We start from the raw sequence: 21,602 nt of genomic DNA on the forward strand, positions 1-21,602 counted from the left end.
GGCGACATATATCTCTTTGTCAAGTATTTTGAAAGGTTTGGTAGTCTTATCCCTGCGTGTATTTCCTCTTTCATATCCCTTATTCTGAAAACCAAGGATCCCATAAAATTCAACGACTTTCGTCCAATTAGTCTAATTGGGTGTTTGTACAAAATCATCTCCAAAATACTTGCTTCTCGTCTCAAAAGGGTCATCGAACATTGCATAGATGAGTGTAACGCCCGTAGACCTGGGCTAGTCAATTTAGAGATAATAGGGGTCGAAAACGAATTTTTGACAAAATATTATTTAGAATAAATAATCTTAACCAAGTTGTAGAATATGTCTCAAGGGTTCCATACATATAAAGAACGCCGAAATTCGAGTTATAATGAAGAAGTTATGGCCTGTCGAAGTTTTACGGCAAAATTGGCACGACACCGGGAGACGTAAATACTTTTTGATCTAAACATAATTTGTAGTATACGTTAAACCGAGAACATACAAAAAAAGAACGCCCAAATCTGACTTCGTATGAGGAAGTTATGAATTTTCTAAGATTTGACATAGCAATGCACGCCCCGAAACTCGAATTTTAGATCGAGCGGTATCTAGCCTACGCGACCTAAATAAGAATTGAAGATCTCATTAATAGGAACTCAACGGTAAAAAGACAGACAAAAACAGAGTTCGTATGTAGAAGTTATGAATTTTACGCGGACATTTAACAATATAATCTCATCGTACTGTTAAATTTAATATCGGTTGAGAATTAGCCAACGGAGTCAAAATGAAAGTTGTAGATCTTATTTTTACCTACGCGTGGATATAAAGAACGTCGAAAACGGAGCTCGTATGCGAAAGTTACGGGGTTTAGAAGTCAGCAGGGTGCTGTTGCAAAAGGGGTGACGTGGCACAATCTTGGCCATTGCTTTTCTCCCCAAGGTGTAACATCCGGAATTTCAGGTATTATATCTATTCTTTTTATTTCAAGTTTTTTGGAAGAACTCGGCGAGTTGGTGCGTAAACTCGCCGAGTAGAGACGCGATTTCTCACCCGGATTAATGACCGGACTCGACGAGTTGCATTGGTGGACTCGGCGAGTCCGCGCTGTTTAATGAAACCCTAATTTCTCGGGTTTGGGACCTATTTAAAGGGCCTTATGGCCGTCATTTGTGCTCACCAGCCCCCAGAGCGAAACCCTAGTGAGCTTGAGCGTTCGGAGTGAGAGAAGGAGCCATTGTCGACCTTGGAGGTGTTGTCTAGCAAGAGAAAGGAAGCTATAGCCAAGAGGAAGCAAGAGGGTTAACTTCCTGAAGATCTGAGGTCCAGAACATCACGTTTGAGGTACTATTTTCGAACCATTTTCTGTTGTGGTGATGTTCATGTTGATTTAGGGCTTATTGAGCCCTTTTGTGACTAGATCTAGTGCTCCCATGGTCCCTTAAGCGAATTAGGTTCTGGATCTGGACCCATGGAGGTCCAGAGTGCCTCTTTGTCCAAGCTTTATATGAGTCTATGGAGGTTTTGGTTTGGGATCATTGTGTTTGAGGTTAAAACACCATTTATGAGTCAATAGGTGTGATATGAGCGCCAAGACATAAACTTTACGTGATAAATGAGCTTGGAAAGACTGGATCTATGAGTTAGTGGAACAGATCTGACCTCAGAAGGTCGTTTGGGGTTGTGCATGGAATGCACTCGTCGAGTCCATTGGCAACTCGACTAGTTGGAGCGATCTGTTCCGTGTTTTCGAACCAAGGGTTGAGTAACGAGTTGGGTGAGTGACTCGGTGAGTCGGAAGGGATTCAGAGGAATCGGGTCCCCGTAGGGACTCGGCGAGTTGGGTTGACCGTTGACCATTGACCAGAGATGTCCGGTGTTGACTTGGTAGAATTATTCAACCATAGTTGGGATAGTGTTAATTAGAGATATACTTGTGTTATAGGAGGACTATAACTCGGGAGATCGAGCACTAGTGATTTTCGGGATTTACGAGTTGCCGAGATACGCGAGGTGAGTCTTCTCACTATACCTTACCTTGAATAGGTAACCAAAGTTATGTGACAGAGTATTTGTATGCTATGTATGTTATGTGTTGTACTGCATTATTTCTATGTGATTTATGTTGTGCATGTTTACAGAGTTAGAATCGGAAGGTTCCCAGAGTTAGAACCGGAAGGTTCACAGAGATAGAGCCTGAGGGTTCACAGAGTTGGGTGCACGGACCCACAGAGTTATAGCCTCGAGTGGCTAATGTGTGTTATATATGGTATTTTGGGGAACTCACTAAGCTTCGTGCTACAGTGTTTTGTGTTATGTGTTTCAGGTTTCTCTCAGGATCACGGGACGGCACTGGCTCGATTGTACACACCAGAGAAAGAGTCATGTTTTGAGGATCCTGGTTTATTATGCAAGTGGAAATGGAGTCATGTTTTGTAATTCGATTATGAATGAGATTTTAAGCAAAGTGTTTTTTTAAGAATTAAACGATTATTTTTAAATGAAAATTTGTTTTGAAATTTTCGGTGTTACAAGTTGGTATCAGAGCCTTGGTTTGAGGGATTCGGATGCGCCTTCGGGTAAATCTGGACTCAAACTGAGGAAGTAAGAAAAGTTTTCAAAGAAATAATTTTCTAAAGCGAATAAGAGTTCAAAAAGAAAGCGAGAAAGAGCAGTGTGTACAATCAGCCAGAGCCCGAACGGTGATTTCCCAAAATACCCTTACTTTTGTGTTATGAGATATTTATGATGCACTTTATGAGATATTATTGCATGCTAGAGACAGGCTAGGTATTCCATATCTTAGGACTAGAGTGGCCTGATTTGTGATGCCTTAGCCTAGGAACTGATGTTATATGCGATGTGCTTTTGAGTATGTGATGAGTGAGAATATTTAGTTGGAATCCTTTAGGGGATTTGAGTAAAGGAGTAATCTAGGGGAGATACCTAGATAAGTACCAGGGTACTTAGCGAAAGAATAGTTAGAACCCACGAGGGGAAGAGTTGCAGAGTTCGGTGGTACTCTCGAGGATGAGTAGAGCAAGTGGAGTTATCACCCAGAGTGAGTCATATATATTCTTCGATGCTCGAATGTTGCTTGCTTCGTGCTTTGTGGAACTCTCGATGATGGGAGTCAGCTACCAAGCGAATATGACGATATTCAGGAGGTAGATGGTTGGCATCATTAGGAGCTCTTCAGCAGCTGATGGCAGAGAAGTGTGGGAATCTAGGAAGAGCCTAGGGAGTAACCTTAGCCAGATGAGTGCGCTGGCAGAGTAGAGAATTTCGCTGGGGAGCGAGCGTGCGACGGAATTGGTGAACGAGAAGGTTGAGCAGCTACTTAGGAGCTCCGGGATAGTCCGTGTGGAAAGTATGGGTAGATGTGGTAGGTAGTATGGGCCCGTACTACTGAAAGTAGAGGACCCATACTTGATACAGGGAGTATTTTGAAGGTTCTAAGGAGCAGATTGAGGAGTGATGTTATGGTTCGAGTACCATACATCGGAGCGGATTGAGGAGTGATGTTATGGTTCGAGTACCATACATCGGAGCGGATTGAGGAGTGATGTTATGGTTCGAGTACCATACATCGGAGCGGATTGAGGAGTGATGTTATGGTTCGAGTACCATACATCAGAGCGGATTGAGGAGTGATGTTATTGTTCGAGTACCATACATCGGAGCACATTGAGGAGTGATGTTATGGTTCGAGTACCATACATTGGAGCAGATTGAGGAGTGATGTTATGGTTCGAGTACCATACATCGGAGCAGATTGAGGAGTGATGTTATGGTTCGAGTACCATACATCAGAGCGGATTGAGGAGTGATGTTATGGTTCGAGTACCATACATCGGAGCAGATTAAGGAGTGATGTTATGGTTCGAGTACCATACATCGGAGCGGATTGAGGAGTGATGTTATGGTTCGAGTACCATACATCAGAGCGGATTGAAGAGTGATGTTATGGTTCGAGTACCACACATCGAAGCAGATGGAGGAGTGACGCTATGGTTCGGGTACCATACACCGGAGCATATTGAGAAGAGATGTCATGGGATGAGTACCATGGTTCGTAGCGAATGATGCTTGTGGTTCTTCGGTTATCCGGTCACGATTGATGAGGTAGAGATTGGACGTTATGGGTTTTAGGCCTGTGGGCCATGATTGAGTCCGAAGAGGCGTCCCTTGAGAGGGAGGTCGAGAGCCTTTCAGAGAATTTTGGTAAGGAGTCAGAGGGAGGGGAGAATCTCGGTCTGAGTTGAGCAATCAGTCGATAGAGGAGATGTCACCTTCTATGACCTGGGTGGTGCTATTTATGTTCGTGTGCGGAACATGAGAGGTATGATGTTTAAGTTATGGGTTGGTGGTAAACCCTGCAGGTTGTCATTGATGATGATTGTCCATCAGAGTATCAGGTAGCATGTGTGCCGCGAGGCAGTGATTTACCATGAGCAGATGGTCATTTGGTACTGAGATAGTAGAGGACCACATTGCACCTATTCGAGTATAGTAGGGCGTATTGTGGAAGTATCAGTGGGGAGTCCAGTCGATTTAATCAGTGCAGTGGTTTTTCTATCTATATTGGGTATTGAAGAAGGGAGTAGGTCCCTGTTCTTGGGATGATCCATGTGTTGGAACGTCGGTTGATGGGTCGAGGTAGGGGAGTATGATGATTTCGTGGTCCAGTCTATGAGTCAGTGATGTTATTGGATAGTTGAGTTGTTCGGAATTGGATTGGTACGAGACTTGGAACGACTAGATGCAGTCGTGACGAGAAGTTCTTGAGGATTTCATATGAGGTTTAGAGTTATGAGATCGATTGATTTTCCTTAAAGGGGATTATCGGGCGTTGTGTAGCACTTTCCAGGGGCAGGTGCGTTATTGCTGGTGAAAATAGTTTGTGAGGTTGTTGATGTGTCAGATAGTGATGGTTCGAACCCTGAGTGGGGGGGGGGGGGGGGAACCGGGTGGTTTATTGAGAGAACCAGAGAATTGTGCAAGAGCGGTTAGGGTTGGATACAGAAACCTGCGGCTTGAATTCATGAGATCAGGGTCATTGGTGATCAAAGAAAGGTGTAGGGCGAGATAATGCATGTGGTATATGTATGAGAGAAGAATGGGTGTCTCCACGGCGGGTGGTCAATGGTCAGGAATCTGGTGGTGGTCAGAGTCATTTCAAGTGGAAGACTCGTAATGATGGTATGGGCAGTTGAGAACTTCTGGGTTGAAATATGGGTAGAAGATTATCGAGTAGCCAATTCCCGGGCTGGGATGTGTATTCTTGCTTGGATTTTGAGTAGTAATGGAAAGGTTTTCGGAGGATCATCAGTGTGTTCTGACGAGTTAGCGCCTTCCTTGTATTCCAATTGAGTATTTGGATGCACTGAAGTTGCGCATTGAGTGAAAGAGGAAATGTATTGTTGTATGTGTATGGTGCTGGGAGTAAGGGAATCAGTGGTAGAGGCAGGACATTGTGATGCTCTGTTAGGGTGTTCCGTGGTTTCCGCGTATAGCGTCCCGATTTCGGAGTTATTTAGAGTCTTGGGTTTAAGATGACTAGTGATGTATCATGTATCCACGGTTCCAGTGGGAGCCCTTCGTGTATTGTCATCAAGAGGGATTATTTAAGGAAGTGGATCTCCGCAGAGGTAGGTTCTGTGTTATGGCGGTTGCCGCCAGAGTCTGTAATGCATATCGGGGCAAGTGTGTGTGTAACTATCTATGATAGTCTTCGGTGCATGAGTTAGTGAACATAGTGTGGCGTTGTAATGAGAATGAGAGTATAGGGTGATGCTACGGGGAGCCGTAGTATTCGTTAGTCATAGGGTGTTGTGATGCTACGGGGAGCCGTAGTACTCACAAGTCAGAGAGAGAGAGAGAGAGAGAGTCGTGATGCTACGGGGAGCCGTAGTATTCGCCAGTCAAAGGGTGTTGTGATGCTACGGGGAGCCGTAGTACTCACAAGTCAGAGAGAGAGAGAGAGTCGTGATGCTACGGGGAGCCGTAGTATTCGCCATTCAGAGGGTGTTGTGATGCTACGGGGAGCCGTAGTACTCACAAGTCAGAGGAAGGGAGTCGTGGTACTACGGGGAGCCGTAGTACTCACTAGTTAGTCGGCGTTGTGATACTACAGGGAGCCGTAGTACTCATTAGTCAGAGGCTGTCGTAATGTTGCGGGAAGCCATAGTACCCACTAGACGACAAGAGAGTGTGATGATGGAGTGTTCTCCGATAGGTGCATGATGCAGAAGAGTGTTAGGCTTGAGTAGCCCTAGTGTTGAGTTTTTGGAGCCTAGTGGTTAAACCGGGGCGAGACTGGGGTCTCCGTCTCTGTCGGGAGGGTCAGCGAGGCGCGCGGGAAAATAGACGCAGCATACGCCAGAGGTTAGATCTGAGTCGATCTTCGATTGGATTGTATTTTTATGAGGAAAAGGGAATTTCGTGACTTGCGTGTCACTGGGCCGTGATAGTGGTCACGGGGAGGAAGTTAGTAAGATATGTTGGATCATGTTATGTGTGACCTTTGGGGGTTCAGTTGTGGGGCCAAAAGCTGACTTGGTGCTCGGTATCGAAGATGAATATGAGAAATGAGCTAGAGTTTACCGTGGTGATGTCTGTGGACACTTCAGAGCGAGCGAACGATTCAGACGCTCGAGGATATGTTTCGGGCATGTGTATTAGATTTCGGGGGGGGGGGGATTGTGGCCCGTATTTTCCCTTGGCAGAGTTTTCCTACAATAACAACCATCATTAGTGCATCGGTATGCCACCCTTTGATTTGTTGTAGGGAAGGGGGTATCGGACCCCATTTGTTGGGGAGAGGTAGAGCAACGTGTGATGGGAAGTATAGAGATCGTGCTTCAGACGTTAGAGCAGATACAACAGGTCAGGCAGAGGTTGCTGACCGCTCAGAGTCGCCAGAAGAGTTATGCGGTCAGGCGCCGGTCCGAGCTCGAATTTTTGGTCGGTGGCTTTGTACTCCTGAAGGTCTCTCCTTGGAAAGGAGTGATCCGATTCAGGAAGAGGGGCAAGTTGGGGCCCCGATATATCGGTCCTTTTCGGGTGATCGCGAGGGTAGGCAGGGTAGCCTACCGGTTGGAGCTAACTGCAGAGCTAGGTCAGATCCATGACACTTTCCATGTGTTGCAGCTGCGAAAGTGTATAGCCGAGGAGTCGGCAGTAGTGCCATTAAAGGATATTTAGGTGGATGTGGGCCCGAACTGCGTTGAGAGACCGGTGGCTATTCGGGATCGAAAGATCAAGGTTCTAAGGAACAAAGAGGTGCCTCTAGTGCAGGTTCAGTGGCAACATCGGAAAGGATCCGAGTTGACTTGGGAGCCAGAGCGAGAGATGCATGAGCAGCATCCGGAACTATTTCAGGGATGAGACTTCGAGGGCGAAGTCTGATTCAAGTGGGTGAGAATTGTAACATCCGGAATTTCAGGTATTATATCTATTCTTTTTATTTCAAGTTTTGTGGAAGAACTCGGCGAGTTGGTGCGTAGACTCGCCGAGTAGAGACGCGATTTCTCACCCGGATTAATGACCGGACTCAACGAGTCGTATTGGTGGACTCGGCGAGTCCGCGCTGTTTAATGAAACCCTAATTTCTCGGGTTTGGGACCTATTTAAAGGGCCTTATGGCCGTCATTTGTGCTCACCAGCCCACAGAGCGAAACCCTAGTGAGCTTGAGCGTTCGGAGTGAGAGAAGGAGCCATTGTCGACCTTGGAGGTGTTGTCTAGCAAGGGAAAGGAAGCTATAGCCAAGAGGAAGCAAGAGGGTTAACTTCCTGAAGATCTGAGGTCCAGAACATCACGTTTGAGGTACTATTTTCAAACCATTTTCTGTTGTGGTGATGTTCATGTTGATTTAGGGCTTATTGAGCCCTTTTGTGACTAGATCTAGTGTTCCCATGGTCCCTTAAGCGAATTAGGTTCTGGATCTGGACCCATGGAGGTCCAGAGTGCCTCTTTGTCCAAGCTTTATATGAGTCTATGGATGTTTTGGTTTGGGATCATTGTATTTGAGGTTACAACACCATTTATGAGTCAATAGGTGTGATATGAGCGCCAAGACATAAACTTTACATGATAAATGAGCTTGGAAAGACTGGATCTATGAGTTAGTGGAACAGATCTGACCTCAGAAGGTCGTTTGGGGTTGTGAATGGAATGCACTCGTCGAGTCCATTGGCAGACTCGATGAGTTGGAGCGAGCTGTTCCATGTTTTCAAACCAAGGGTTAAGTAACCGAGTTGGGTGAGTGACTCGGTGAGTCGGAAGGGATTCAGAGGAATCGGGTCCCCGTAGGGACTCGGCGAGTCCACGCCAGACTCGGCGAGTTGGGTTGACCGTTGACCATTGACCAGAGTTTTCCGGTGTTGACTTGATAGAATTAGTCAACCATAGTTGGGATAGTGTTAATTAGAGATATACTTGTGTTATATGAGGACTATAACTCGGGAGATCGAGCACTAGTGATTTCCGGGATTTACGAGTTGCCGAGATACGCGAGGTGAGTCTTCTCACTATACCTTACCTTGAATAGGTAACCAAAGTTATGTGACAGAGTATTTGTATGCTATGTATGTTATGTGTTGTACTGCATTATTTCTATGTGATTTATGCTGTGCATGTTTACAGAGTTAGAACCGGAAGGTTCACAGAGATAGAGCCTGAGGGTTCACAGAGTTGGGTGCACGGACCCACAGAGTTATAGCCTCGAGTGGCTAATATGTGTTATATATGGTATTTTAGGGAACTCACTAAGCTTCGTGCTACAGTGTTTTGTGTTATGTGTTTCAGGTTTCTCTCAGGATCACGGGACGACACCGGCTCGATTGTACACACCAGAGAAAGAGTCATGTTTTGAGGATCCTGGTTTATTATGCAAGTGGAAATGGAGTCATGTTTTGTAATTCGATTATGAATGAGATTTTACGCAAAGTGTTTTTTTAAGAATTAAACGATTATTTTTAAATGAAAAATTATTTTGAAATTTTCGGTGTTACACAAGGCTTGCCACTAGATGGTGACATGTGACACCAATTTCAGCCATATTTCACCCTATAAATAGAACCTCTCCCACTCTCATTTTCTTCACACATTTCTCATTCTTTCTTCTCTTTACTCTCTCTCTAAAACATCTCTTTAGCCCTAACCCCCCCCCCCCCCCCCCCCCCCCCCCCGAAAAGCCTAGGGAACCTCCCTAGCACGAGGCAGAAGCCCCGGAGTGCTCAACGGCTCTGAGAAGAAGACCTTTTCAGCTCGGGAACGTTGCTCCAAGCAAAGCCCGGTTTTCTATAAAACCCGTTGTAAGTGAGCTACATCTACGCTATTTTTAATATAACTTTTATTTAATTATAGTAACGTCATTAGGAACTTATAATAAGTACTTGGACTATTATTATGGGTTATATATGTATTTTTTAACGCTTATATAATAATAATAATATATAGACTATTAATTAGTCTCGACGAATAATAGACTAAACTCTAGTGGTAATAATACTAGGTTTCGTCGAAGGAAATTATTTTAAGAAGCGAAACGCTGTCTGAGTTCGGAATCACCACCTTTTCAAGTGAGTGTATGGTCCCTTTCATCTTACACATATATATGAAGTATTTTATATAAACTACGTGTTATGTGTGCATATTATATGTATACTTGCTGTCTATGCTAGATGAACGATTTTATAACACGTTTTAAATGATTTAAACTGTATATGTATTTTATATCTACGAAAATTTTGAGGTAAAACATGGGTAGATGTAATAGATGAAATATGAGTTGGATGACGAGGTGAGAGGTGAAATAGACCATGAGGTGAGGGTGAGAGGTGGACGATGTGAGAAGCCTTGTACCCAAATGCTGGCCCCGTCATCTAGCAGAGTATAGATGACAACCACGGACTATTCTAGACAGTTCAGTGGAACACTAGCAGGCCCGCAACCTGTAGGTGTTGTGAATGATGTGTTCAACGGTGTACTCTAAGAGCCCATTGACATGTATTGTGAGTGGACTCTCGAAAACGATACTGTCAATAAACGAGATAACCTAGCAGATGTGCTCGAAGGACAATACTGGCAGTTGTGCCTCACATAGAATGTCACAATTCTGGCAGTTGTGCCTAAGTGATAGAACTAGCAACTGTGCTTGACAGCTGTGTCCTTAGGAATGAATGAATGAGAAATAACTGATTCTTAGGGTAGATCCTTAAGGATAAAGAAGATAATGACGATGGGTAATTGGGTTAATTGTTTGATGATTAAACATAATAATATTATTGTGGGTTGAAAGCCCTATGTACTCACCAGGTGACCCACTCAGTTTATTTTTTATCACAGGTGTCGATATGAAGTTACATTACACTGAGAGATTAAGGAGATATAGATCACTAGTGTAAATGAATGTAAGTTCTGTTTATGCTTATGTTTATGTATTAACGATAACATCCCAAATGTTTTAAAATGAATAAAATACGTTTCTTCGGAAATGCTTTAATAACGTATTTATCGTGTTTTTCTGGGAACAAATTCCGCAACATTTTTATTAAAAGAGGTACTCTGATTTTCATAAAGCATAAATAAAATTGGTCTTTTCTGGTCGTGAAAATGGGGATGTCACAATGAGGTACAATTTGCTTATGTAGAAAGAAGGTACATTCTTGACGGGCCTTTGACTGTAAATGAAGTGTGTGTATATGCGAAGAAAGAAAAGAAAAAAAGATTTTGTTGTTTAAAGACGATTTTGACAAAGGCGTTCGATTCGGTAAATTGGAAATTCTTGTACTCAATCCCTGTTCAAGTGGGATTTGGAGATAAATGGCGAATGTGGATTCAAGGGTGTATGAAATCATCCGGGTATCCATGTTAGTAAATGGTACTCCTACAAAAGAGTTTGCAGTGGAAAAAAGGGTGAGGCAAGCTGATCCCTGTTCTCCGTTTCTCTTTGTCATTGATATGGAAGGACTCAATGTGTCTTTGAAGCCAGCTTGCAGCAAAGGTATCTTTAGAGAAGTGCAACTTCCCAACAATGGGCCGATTATCTCACACATTCTGTATGCAGATGATGCACTCTTTCTTGGAGAATGGTCAAAGGGAAATATTAAAAATCTAGCTAGAATTTTGAGGTTTTTCCATGTCTCATATGGAAAAGTGAACTTTAACACATCCAGAGTGTTCGGGGTTGGTACCACATTGGAAGAAACATCTCGTTGGGCTAGGTCACTTTTGTGAACCCTCTTCTCTTCCTTTCATATATCTAGGGTACCAGTGGGGGCAAACATGAACCTAAAAAAATGGAAACCAATTACCGATAAATTCACGACTAAACTTACCTCGTGGAAATCGAAAACAATTTCGTTCGACGGGAGACTCAAGCTAATTACCTCTATTTTAGGCAAGGTTTTGAAAACCGGACCGGACGTCGAACCGACCGTCTTACCAGTTCGATGGTTCAGTTAGCCCGATCGGTTGGACCGGTCCCGAAAACAGGAAAAAACGGATATATATATATATATATATATATATATATATATATATATATATATATATATATATATATATATATATATGGGAGAGTTCATGCGAAAATGCAAATAATTTGCGAAAACGCGAAAACAAGAAAAACCTATGATATTGTGTCACCTCAATATTATATTTTGGAAAATAATTCATCCAAATTTTTAAATACATGATGATAATCGATTACAAATGAAAAATTGTTTCATATTAGCAAAGTATGATATTTAACATTTTTATTATGAAAACATGAATTTAAAAATGATTAAGGACGTGAAAAAAAATAATTATTAAAACCGTCTTTAAATCTATATTATCATAACACCATACAATGTAGACTTACTATATTTAATTTATTACTAAAAAATTTATTTTTTTATAGTGCATGTGTTTGATTTTATAAAATAAAATCTGTTTTCGCGTTTTCGCAATATATTTATATTTTTGAATAAACCTCTATATATATATATATATATATATACATATATATATATATATATATATATATATATATACACACACACACGTATGTGTTTTATATATGTATATGTATATTAATTAAATATGCATTGTGTGTTTTTTATTTGTATTTGTCTATTAAATATATGAAGTGCAGATGTTTAGATATACGTATGTAAAAAATAAATAGTTTAAATAAGAAAATATATGTAATGTGTGTATGTCGTGTAGAAAATAGTTCGTGTAAAATAAATTTAATGTGTTGTATATGAGAAAATAGTTCGTGTATTTGAGCCGGCTTGCTCCTTTGAGTTGAATATGAGAGCCAAATTTATTCATTAAACCGGTTTTATTCCCAGTTTAACAAGACCGGTTTTTTACGGTTCTAAGCAAAACCGATGGTTTTTGGGGGTTTAAAAACCAGTAACCTTGCCGGTTCCCGGTTAAACCGGTCCAACAGGACGGTCCGGTCCGGTTTTCAAAACGTTGGTTTTACGTAATCTAACTACATGTTATCTTTCCTTATTCATTGTACCAAATGGGATAGTAGAACAGCTTGAAAAAATTAGGAGATCTTTTTTGTGGGGTGGTTCGAGTGGCACATCAAAAATCTGTTGGGTTTCTTGGGATAGAATCACAACAGCTAAAAAAGGTGTGGATCTTGGAGTTGGGTCGATAAAAGCCCTAAATATTGCTTTAATTGTCAAATGGTGGCGACGGTTAAGATCAAATCCATCCTTACTATGGTGTAGGGTTGTTTCATGCATTCATAATTTACACACAAAACCGGCTGATTATTATGCAAATAAGAGACTTACTTGTCTTTGAAAAAATATAGCAGGGGCAAAAAAGGAATTTAGCAAACATGATATTCCTGTTTCAGATATTTTCTCAAAAATTGTCAATGGGGAGAACACCGAATGGAAATGTCATTTAACTCCTGATGGGAAATATTGTGTCCACTCATTAAGGCATAAAATTGACCAAATCACCACTGCAGGAAAGACGAAAATAGATTGGCTAAAGGAGGTTCCTTATAAAGTTTCATGTTTTGTATGGAGAGCTAAGATGGATAGATTTCCATCTGCCATGGCATTGCAAAGAAGATGGGTGTGGCTAGAATCCACGACATGCAAGTATTGCAATCATGAGGAAGAATGCAGCGATCACATCCTTGTACAATGTCCATTTGCAAGGTTGGTAATGGAATGGGTTTTTCAATGGTGTGGTATACATATTGATCCGTTCAACACAATCGTTGCGGTCCTTGATTTCGCAGCTATATGGGGGAATTGACCAAAGAAAATATGGATTTTACAAGTTATTTGCTATGGAACCCTTTGAAGCATATGGAGGGCAAAAAATGATAAGCTATTCAACAACCGACGAATTTCACATACTTTGTTGGCAGACATGATAAAATCTATAATATTCACATGGATTAAATTTAAGAGAACTTTAATCTGGAATGGATTGATTGGTGCATGGGTCATTTCCTTTGCTTTTAAATTGTCAATTGTATTTTTTAAACACGTTGTTCTGTCCCTTCTCTAGCAACTTGCTAGTTTTGGGTTTGCTCTATTTTCTTAATATATTTGCCCTCCCCCCCCAAAAAAAAAAAAAAAAAAACTAAACTGCCAACATTTTCTTATTAATGAGTAAATTAGTTCATATTTCGGGGCAAACTATAGGAAAGCAACTACATTGCTGTTATTTATAGGGTTTAATCATTTGTGAATCAAAATGCTTAACAAAAATTATCCACTTAAACAATTTATTCTATATCAATCATTGTGATATGCTATAGTAGGTTAAAGTTGTCAAAATTGAATGACTTTAGTGGAATAGAAAAATTAATCAAAGTGTTTCTATGAATCAAAAAATATTTCACTAGAGCGATTAAACTTTGACAAGTTTTTATATTGTGACCTTTTAATTTGTTTTATCATGTTACATAGGTAGTTTATAAGTTACTCCTGATACCTATTCTTCCAAGCCGATCTGTTTTGGCATGAAACCGGGCTAGTCGAGGACCAATTTTGTGGACCATTCCACGCTTCATGTAGTTCAAAACCAATTTGCACTACTCTCAGACAAATCGACTTTAGGATTGGGTAAATAGACCGGTTACAAAGCATTGACTTTTGAGATCAATTTGGACATGGACTGAACTAGAAACTAGGTGTTTCTAAAAAAATTATTAAATTTACACAAAAAACGAGTTTTAATATCTGAAAAATCCGATTGCTTACGCCTAACCGAAGAAGAAGCAAATTTTGCACAAAACCAAATAAACCGTATTAAAAAGCTTTAGGAACATCATCAAGCAGTAATAAATCACTCAGTGATGATCAAGTATTAAGTAATAGAACTTCATAATAATGCCCTACATATTCAACATGTAAACAAATACGAACCTACACAAATAGTAGGAATTAGGAAATTATACGCATCAAAATTTACAAAGTGTACAAGTATTGATTCGAAGAATATTAAAAGCTAAATTTGTTGGTACGGTGGAAAACTAAGAAACCACAATTTCCAATTTTGGCCACAATGATCTGAGATTTATTAACTATTCACGCTTCTATAATAGCTCCAAAATCTACATTTTTTTAGTGGTAAGGTTATATCGTACCATAAAATAGGATTTGCACCTCATGTCATTTTTTATTTCTTGTATTTTATCATTAATTAAACTAGAAATATATTGTCTCTGAGTAAAATAATCTTATAACTCATTTCACAAAAAATACAAAAGTTTAGTTTTTGGGTAAACAGCTTTGGATCGGTTTGTATGGGCCTACTACTTTAGAACCGATATTGGCCCGATTACATTGGGCTAGTAATTTTAGGACTATGCCCGACACTCAAACCGGTTTTATTCACCCGATTTAGATGTTTGTGACAAAACCCTGGACCGGTTCAAGCCTAGTCCCAAAACCGATTTTGCCCACTCTAAGTTTTATAACGGGGCTAAAGCCCATCTAGCAATGTCATTTTCATTTTCAAAAACCCAATTAAAAACTTAATATACTTTTTGGAAATCTTCTAATTCCATAAGATTCCTTAAAGGCTTAAACTTTATTCATATAAAAACTGGAGTTTACAAGAATTTCATTTCTATATGAATACACACAAACCATGGAAAACTAATGATTGTGTAGTATAACAGAAAGACAGTACTAACAAGAACCATGTATCATTCAAAGATAAACCATTCTCTAACAACAAACCCTTGTTCATCATGCAATACATAAACAATGATTGATTATTCGAAAAGTAGAAAATTGCCACAAAAAAGACCATTAAAATTTAAACAAAAAACGGAATTGGATGAGTTCATAGCAACCGAGAGTATTAGCATTTCAAATCATTGTGTTTGTCATTTACGAAATTGAAAAGAAAAAGGAGAACATTTTGACATGACAAACATAGCCAAGAAACCACTACGTTAGTAACGCTTCGAAATGCTAATCGTTCATGGCCAAAAGGGAAGCCATCAAGATGAACTAAAATGCAATGAAAAGCAAGATTGGCTATCTTTATAAGCCATCTTAGTTACACAGCTTCAAAATCAATAGTTTGAGTTAGTCAAAGTTCCAAAAAAAAAAAAAAAACCCAAAATGGTTATATGAATCATGAAACTGTTTTCTTTATAGATGTAAAATTCAAGTCCAAATCGTAATTGGTATTTGTTCCAATTTCAATTAGGGATTTTGAAATCAATTGTTCAGAAGACATTGATCTTACCCATGAAATCCAAATACGCGTTTAGGCTAAGCACAATTCTGCATATTTGCCAAAGAAAATCGACGAACAATCCCCAATTTGCAAAAACCCCTCCAATTTTTTCATTGATTTTGACGGGTAAAGTAACAATATCAGATTATAATAGAACTAATGATCTGCTCCTGTATAGAACAGATCTGTAGTAACAAACCGTAAATTACAAAAAGAAAAGGAGAAAAAAATTAGAATCATTAACCGGTGATCTTAACTGCGGATGATGTCTCCATGCGTCGTTTGGGGGTCAATGGCTGAAGAACAGAGTCTCTGTACTTCGAAGGCATTGTCATGTTAACTCTCCTCTGCCTTTTAGCTTTCGGTTTCGGTTTCAGTTTCGATCTCGATCTCGATCCCGATTTGGATAACAATTCAGTAGTAGTGAGAAGAAGATTGTTGAACTGAAGAGGTCTCCGTCTTCTGATTACGATTCTTCTTTGAATGTAGGGAACACCAACAACCGATCCTGCTGTAACTTGGTGAATTGCTTTCACGAGTAGATTCAAACCAAAACAACGAGAAGGAGAGGGTGATTGAAAGGAAGAAGAATCAATCGATGATGCTAAGAGTGAATGAGTTGTGATTGAAGAATGAGATTGTGATTGTGAATTAGAAGAAGAAGAAGATGACGATGATGATGATGATGGATTACTTGAATAAGGGTAATTGTGCGAAGATTTCTGCATTTTGGTGTTGGATTCAGCGATCTTCGATCGGAAAGAAACGAAATTGGAGAGAATTGTAGGAGACGAAATCTCCCCGGACGGTGGTGAATTGAGAGCGACTGTCGATAGTTAGATGATAACGCCGTATCTATATATTAGAAAATTGCCCAGTATTGTATTATATTTTAAAGGAATTGTAATTAAATAAAATGAGATTCTTAACAAAAATAAAAATCATCAAATTTTTTGTGTAATATAGAAATGCTCATTTTGACTACAATAATGCGTATTTTTTTTTATTTGCATAAAAAAAATTTGTTTAGATCCGAAATGATAATACGAACCGAACCGGAGCCAAATATATAATTGTGTTGTGTTCTCGGTTCATCAATATCCATAAATTCAATTGTCGGTTTTTCAGTTTCGGTTCAATCCCATTTCGAATCTAACAACTATGAGTGAGCAAAATATTCACCAAACCGATTGGGAATCAAATATGTAATTCGGGTCGGTTCTTGTTTTCAGGTCGGGTTCCGAGACCAAGCACACCCTAGTAGTTTTTTGGAACGAAAAAATTATAAACACTAGCAACGAGCTCACCCTATTTCTTTAAACAATTGTTAGCTTTGAGTAACCACAATTTTATTTTTAAAATTACGAAATTGCTCATCATATTTGGACTTGTTCATTAAGTTTTAAAATAGATTTTTCTGTCCATAATTCAGAATGATCAAAAACAAAAAATATACTTTATTAATTTTTTTTGAATGGGCCTAAAAACCTTGTTATTATATAAATGCCAAAAGGGAAATGCTTAATAAAAAACCACTCAAATTCGCAATTCAAATTGCAAGTTAATACATCTTAGTTATCATCAAATAAAATAATTTTTTTTTTCAGAACACAAAAAATCTTGTTTATTAATGTTAACATCCATTTCCGTTAAAATAATTATGTTTTAACTTCATGTATTATACAAACATATAAAACATAAATTGTTGTGTATAACAAAAATTGTTTTGTACAAATCATTTTCATATATTATAAGGTTTGTGATAATCATTTCCTTTATATTTAATTGATCACATCTCTTCATTGTTTTTATACAATTCATTGTTTTTATACAATTGGTCGATCCTATATATATGCATGGGTTTCACGAATTTTGTTGTAAGTTAATCCATACGAATATCACTTCAAATTTTTGCACAAATCAAAAAATAATTACGTTGGATTCTTTCAAGGTATGTTAGAATACTTAGGAGAGACAAAATATATATAGCGTATTAACTATTATACAAATAGTATCCACAAGATGGGTACATATAACTGGATAAAGATAATGATTTTTGGAGAATCTTACCGGACATTTATAATCATACCAAACCACAGATTAGCTATGGTGAGCTCCAATGAATGGCGACCCAAAAACATAAATTGCCTTTCGTTAATTCTAGAGACGACAACTCTCGATCCAACCCATAACCCGATTATGACCAAACCCGAAAATAAATAGGTTTGAATTGAGATTTTTGACCCGCCAACTCGTTTATTTCATGGGATGGGTTGGGTTATCTATTTGGGTTCGCGGGTCAACCCCCAACCCGTATATATATTACATTTAAAAGAATATATATATATATATATATATATATATATATATATATATATATATATATATATATATATATATTAATGAAATCTAATTTCATTCCTAATTCCTAATATTTTGTATCATTGTATTTCTTCTGTATTCGTATGTGGCTAGTTTTTTATAGTGTCCTAATCAAAAAGGAAAACACATATGTCGTCATTTATAGATAATCACGAGTCACGCACGAAGAATTTGAATTAATACTTAATAATTTTTGGTTTTTTCGTGTTAATTAAAATTTTGTATTAATTTTTTTTCCTATTCCTTATGCAGTTGATTTTGATTTGAATGTGGTTGTTGACAGCTTAACTCAAAATATAATGAATTTGAATATCAACAAAGACAATAGGTAGGCTACAAATTCCAATACACTTTAAGTTATCATTTTGTGAGTTCTTTTTAGTATAAACAGTAGAAGACATAAAATTATTTATGTAGCTTTCAAAATATCATAAATTTAGTTTTGCATATTGTGTCTATTTGAATATCTTCATGAAGAAGTCGGTGTTGTAGGAAGAAATAAGAATTCTAGCATGAATCAATTATTGATTTGGTTTTTGGATATTTTTTAACAATTGCACTTTATATGAATGTTTTCATTTTTCAATTTTATTTGAATGTTAGTCATTTTATGATTTTATGTTGAAAACCTATTTTTTTTATGTTAATGACCATAATCACTGTATGACTTATGTTGAAAAATCTCATTTTTTGAAAATGTTTCCTTGTTTATTAAATGGGTTATGCGAGTTGGGTTCAACCCACTAACATGTAAACCTATGAATTCATATACTTAAACGGGTTATATAGGTTGTGTTGGGTTGAAATTTCCAACCCGTAACCCGTTAACCCGCCAACCTATATATTATATGGGTTGGGTTTATATTTTCTGACCCGTCAACTCGCTAACGCGTGACCCACCAACCTGATTGTCAGACCTAGTTATTTCAAAGTCATTAAGGATGCATTGAAAAAATTTCTAGTTTTGCATGAAAATTTTCAAATGAAAATAAAAATTTTGAAAATACTTTTAGTATATTCAAGTTTCAATAGAATTCCAAGAAAATGAAATTTTTATGTTTTATAACTTGTATGTAATTAGAAAAATGATTTTTTTATAGTTTTTCTAAGTTTTTAAGATTTTTAAAATGGAAAATGAAAGAACTTCACCGTTTTCAATCAAACATGCTTTTTAAAAATTTCATTGAAAACTAAAAATAAAAATTCAAATCTATTAGTGAAAACGTTCTCTGAAAAATGAAAACAATTTTTTAAACCCGAATAAGTTGGTCAACTTTTTACATTAGTTAATGACCGACCAAGATTAGGTTTCCTAACCTTACCATAGAACCATTTCATACTTATGTTCATTTTTTTTAGTATGAAAATCCACTAGATTATGACCCGCGTTTAACGCGGGGAACACATAAATAAAATACAAATTTATATAGATATTACAAAATAATTATAAAAAAAACAGGATTATTGGTATTATTGAAATGTGTAGAAATTACACTAAAATAGGTAAATATCTATAGCATTGAAGGACCTCTTTATAGACAATATTTTTTGTTTTATTAGTTCAATAACCTTGCTTGTAACATATAAGTATCTTCAAATATTTTTTACTTGTGACATGGAAAACAACTATATACAGCCAACCATTCGTGAAAATTGATCTATACAAGTATAATACAACATTTGACAATGTACTTTCAAAATATATTGCGAAATATAACTGTTTATTTCAAAAAATAGCAACTTATTTATGTTCCTTCAAAACGAACCACATAAAACCCCCACAAAGAAACTATAACCAATAAATCTGCAACGAAGTTAATCATCCCCTTCCACTTCATCTCTAATATCAGGTCTTTTTTTTCCTTAATTTGAGTTGTTGTCACTATCATCGACAATGTTAAGATTCATTGATGACTTCTTTTTTATTTTAGGGATAACTATGACATAAATCATTTATCAGGTCCATCATTTATGTTTATATCTTCGTTTTTTTTGTTGATTTTGATATGCCTTCTTCGGTTTACCACCATCTTTTTTTCAGACTCCTTTTTTATGAAATAACATTTTTTTTTTGTGAAATTCGTTCTATAGTTTTTAGTATGTGCAAGTACGTTGATTTTTTTTGAAGTAAAGAAAGTAGGGTTTTTGTTCGATGTTGGTTCCTAGGTTTGGTTCTTATTTTTTGTGATTTTTCATAATCCATTGCGTTTTATTTTCCATCTTTATCTACAATCTTTAAGTATAGAACATTTTATCCATATATTCATTCACTACAGAGTTTAATAAAGGAAAAAAGAAACACCCCCTTAGTTTTATTTACTTTGCAGATCATCGGGCCTCCATGCAAAGCTTACAACATAATGAAAAAAACAAAAAACCCTTATGAGGTAAATGCCAATTATGATTCTACCCATTTTCCTCTTGTAACAATTGTCTCACTTCAATACTTCAAAACATCTGTTTTTGTGTTTAAACATATTATTGATAGCATGAAAGATCCAATCATTGTTGCATTTTGGTTAATCACAATGCCTCAAATTATGGGAGGATTTAAATATGATGATGAGGTCAAACATAAAATATGATGGCAATACAAGGTTCTTCTTTTTCTTATTTATTTATTTACTTATTTTTAATTCAACTTTATTACAAAATTAAATAGCTTTTTTTATTGATATTAGTGTTTCTTATTTAGAAAAATATGCGATATGATCAACTTCTTGATGCTATAGCAATGAGAAAACTTGGATGAGCAGGAAGTGAGATAAATTTATAATTTATTAACTTTAATGAGTAATTAATTAATTACAATTTTGTTATTGAATTTGAAATACAACAGAGATTATATCAATGGATCCTGAACGTGCAAGAAATGATCCAGTGGTAGCAAGGAACATTCGTTACTATAAAGCAAAGAGCAAATTAGAGGCAGAAGTGATGAAGCTCTATCCACCAACATGACCTCAAAACTGTGTGTGTGTGGGTGGGGGGGTGGGGGGGGGGGGGGGATCAGTATAAACAAAAGTTTTTTCATTTATTTTTAGTAATTTATATATTTGGTCCCTTTGTTTAGTTGTCGGTTTTGGTCCCTAAAAGAATCAGGTTGTAGTTTTTGGACCTTGTTTCACTGTTTCATAAAACTTTTATGATTGCCAAAGTTAACAGACTAACTGTTAGTTTTTTTTAAATGACCATTATGCCTTTGAACCAAAACTAAAAACCATATAGCATAACAACAAAATTTATATTTTTCTTTTTTTTACTTAAGTTTAGAGTAAGTTACATTTTTGGTCCTTGAGTATACCTGATTTTTTTTTCAGAAGATTCTGAGGGGTGTTTTTGGTGTTTCAAGGTCAAATGCTGACTCTAGTTGAGTACACACTTCTATTATACCGTGCATTCTTACCTGCCCGTGTATGGTACCGATTCTTTTTGAACAAAGAATACGGGATCCTATTCTCATCATTCATAAGATGCCTATATTTAACTTAAAAGCTAACATCAATTG

The sequence above is a fragment of the Lactuca serriola genome, chromosome 8 (assembly GCF_051521515.1).
Source record: "Lactuca serriola cultivar US96UC23 chromosome 8, Lser_US96UC23_V15, whole genome shotgun sequence".
In the NCBI taxonomy this organism is placed as follows: domain Eukaryota; kingdom Viridiplantae; phylum Streptophyta; class Magnoliopsida; order Asterales; family Asteraceae; genus Lactuca; species Lactuca serriola.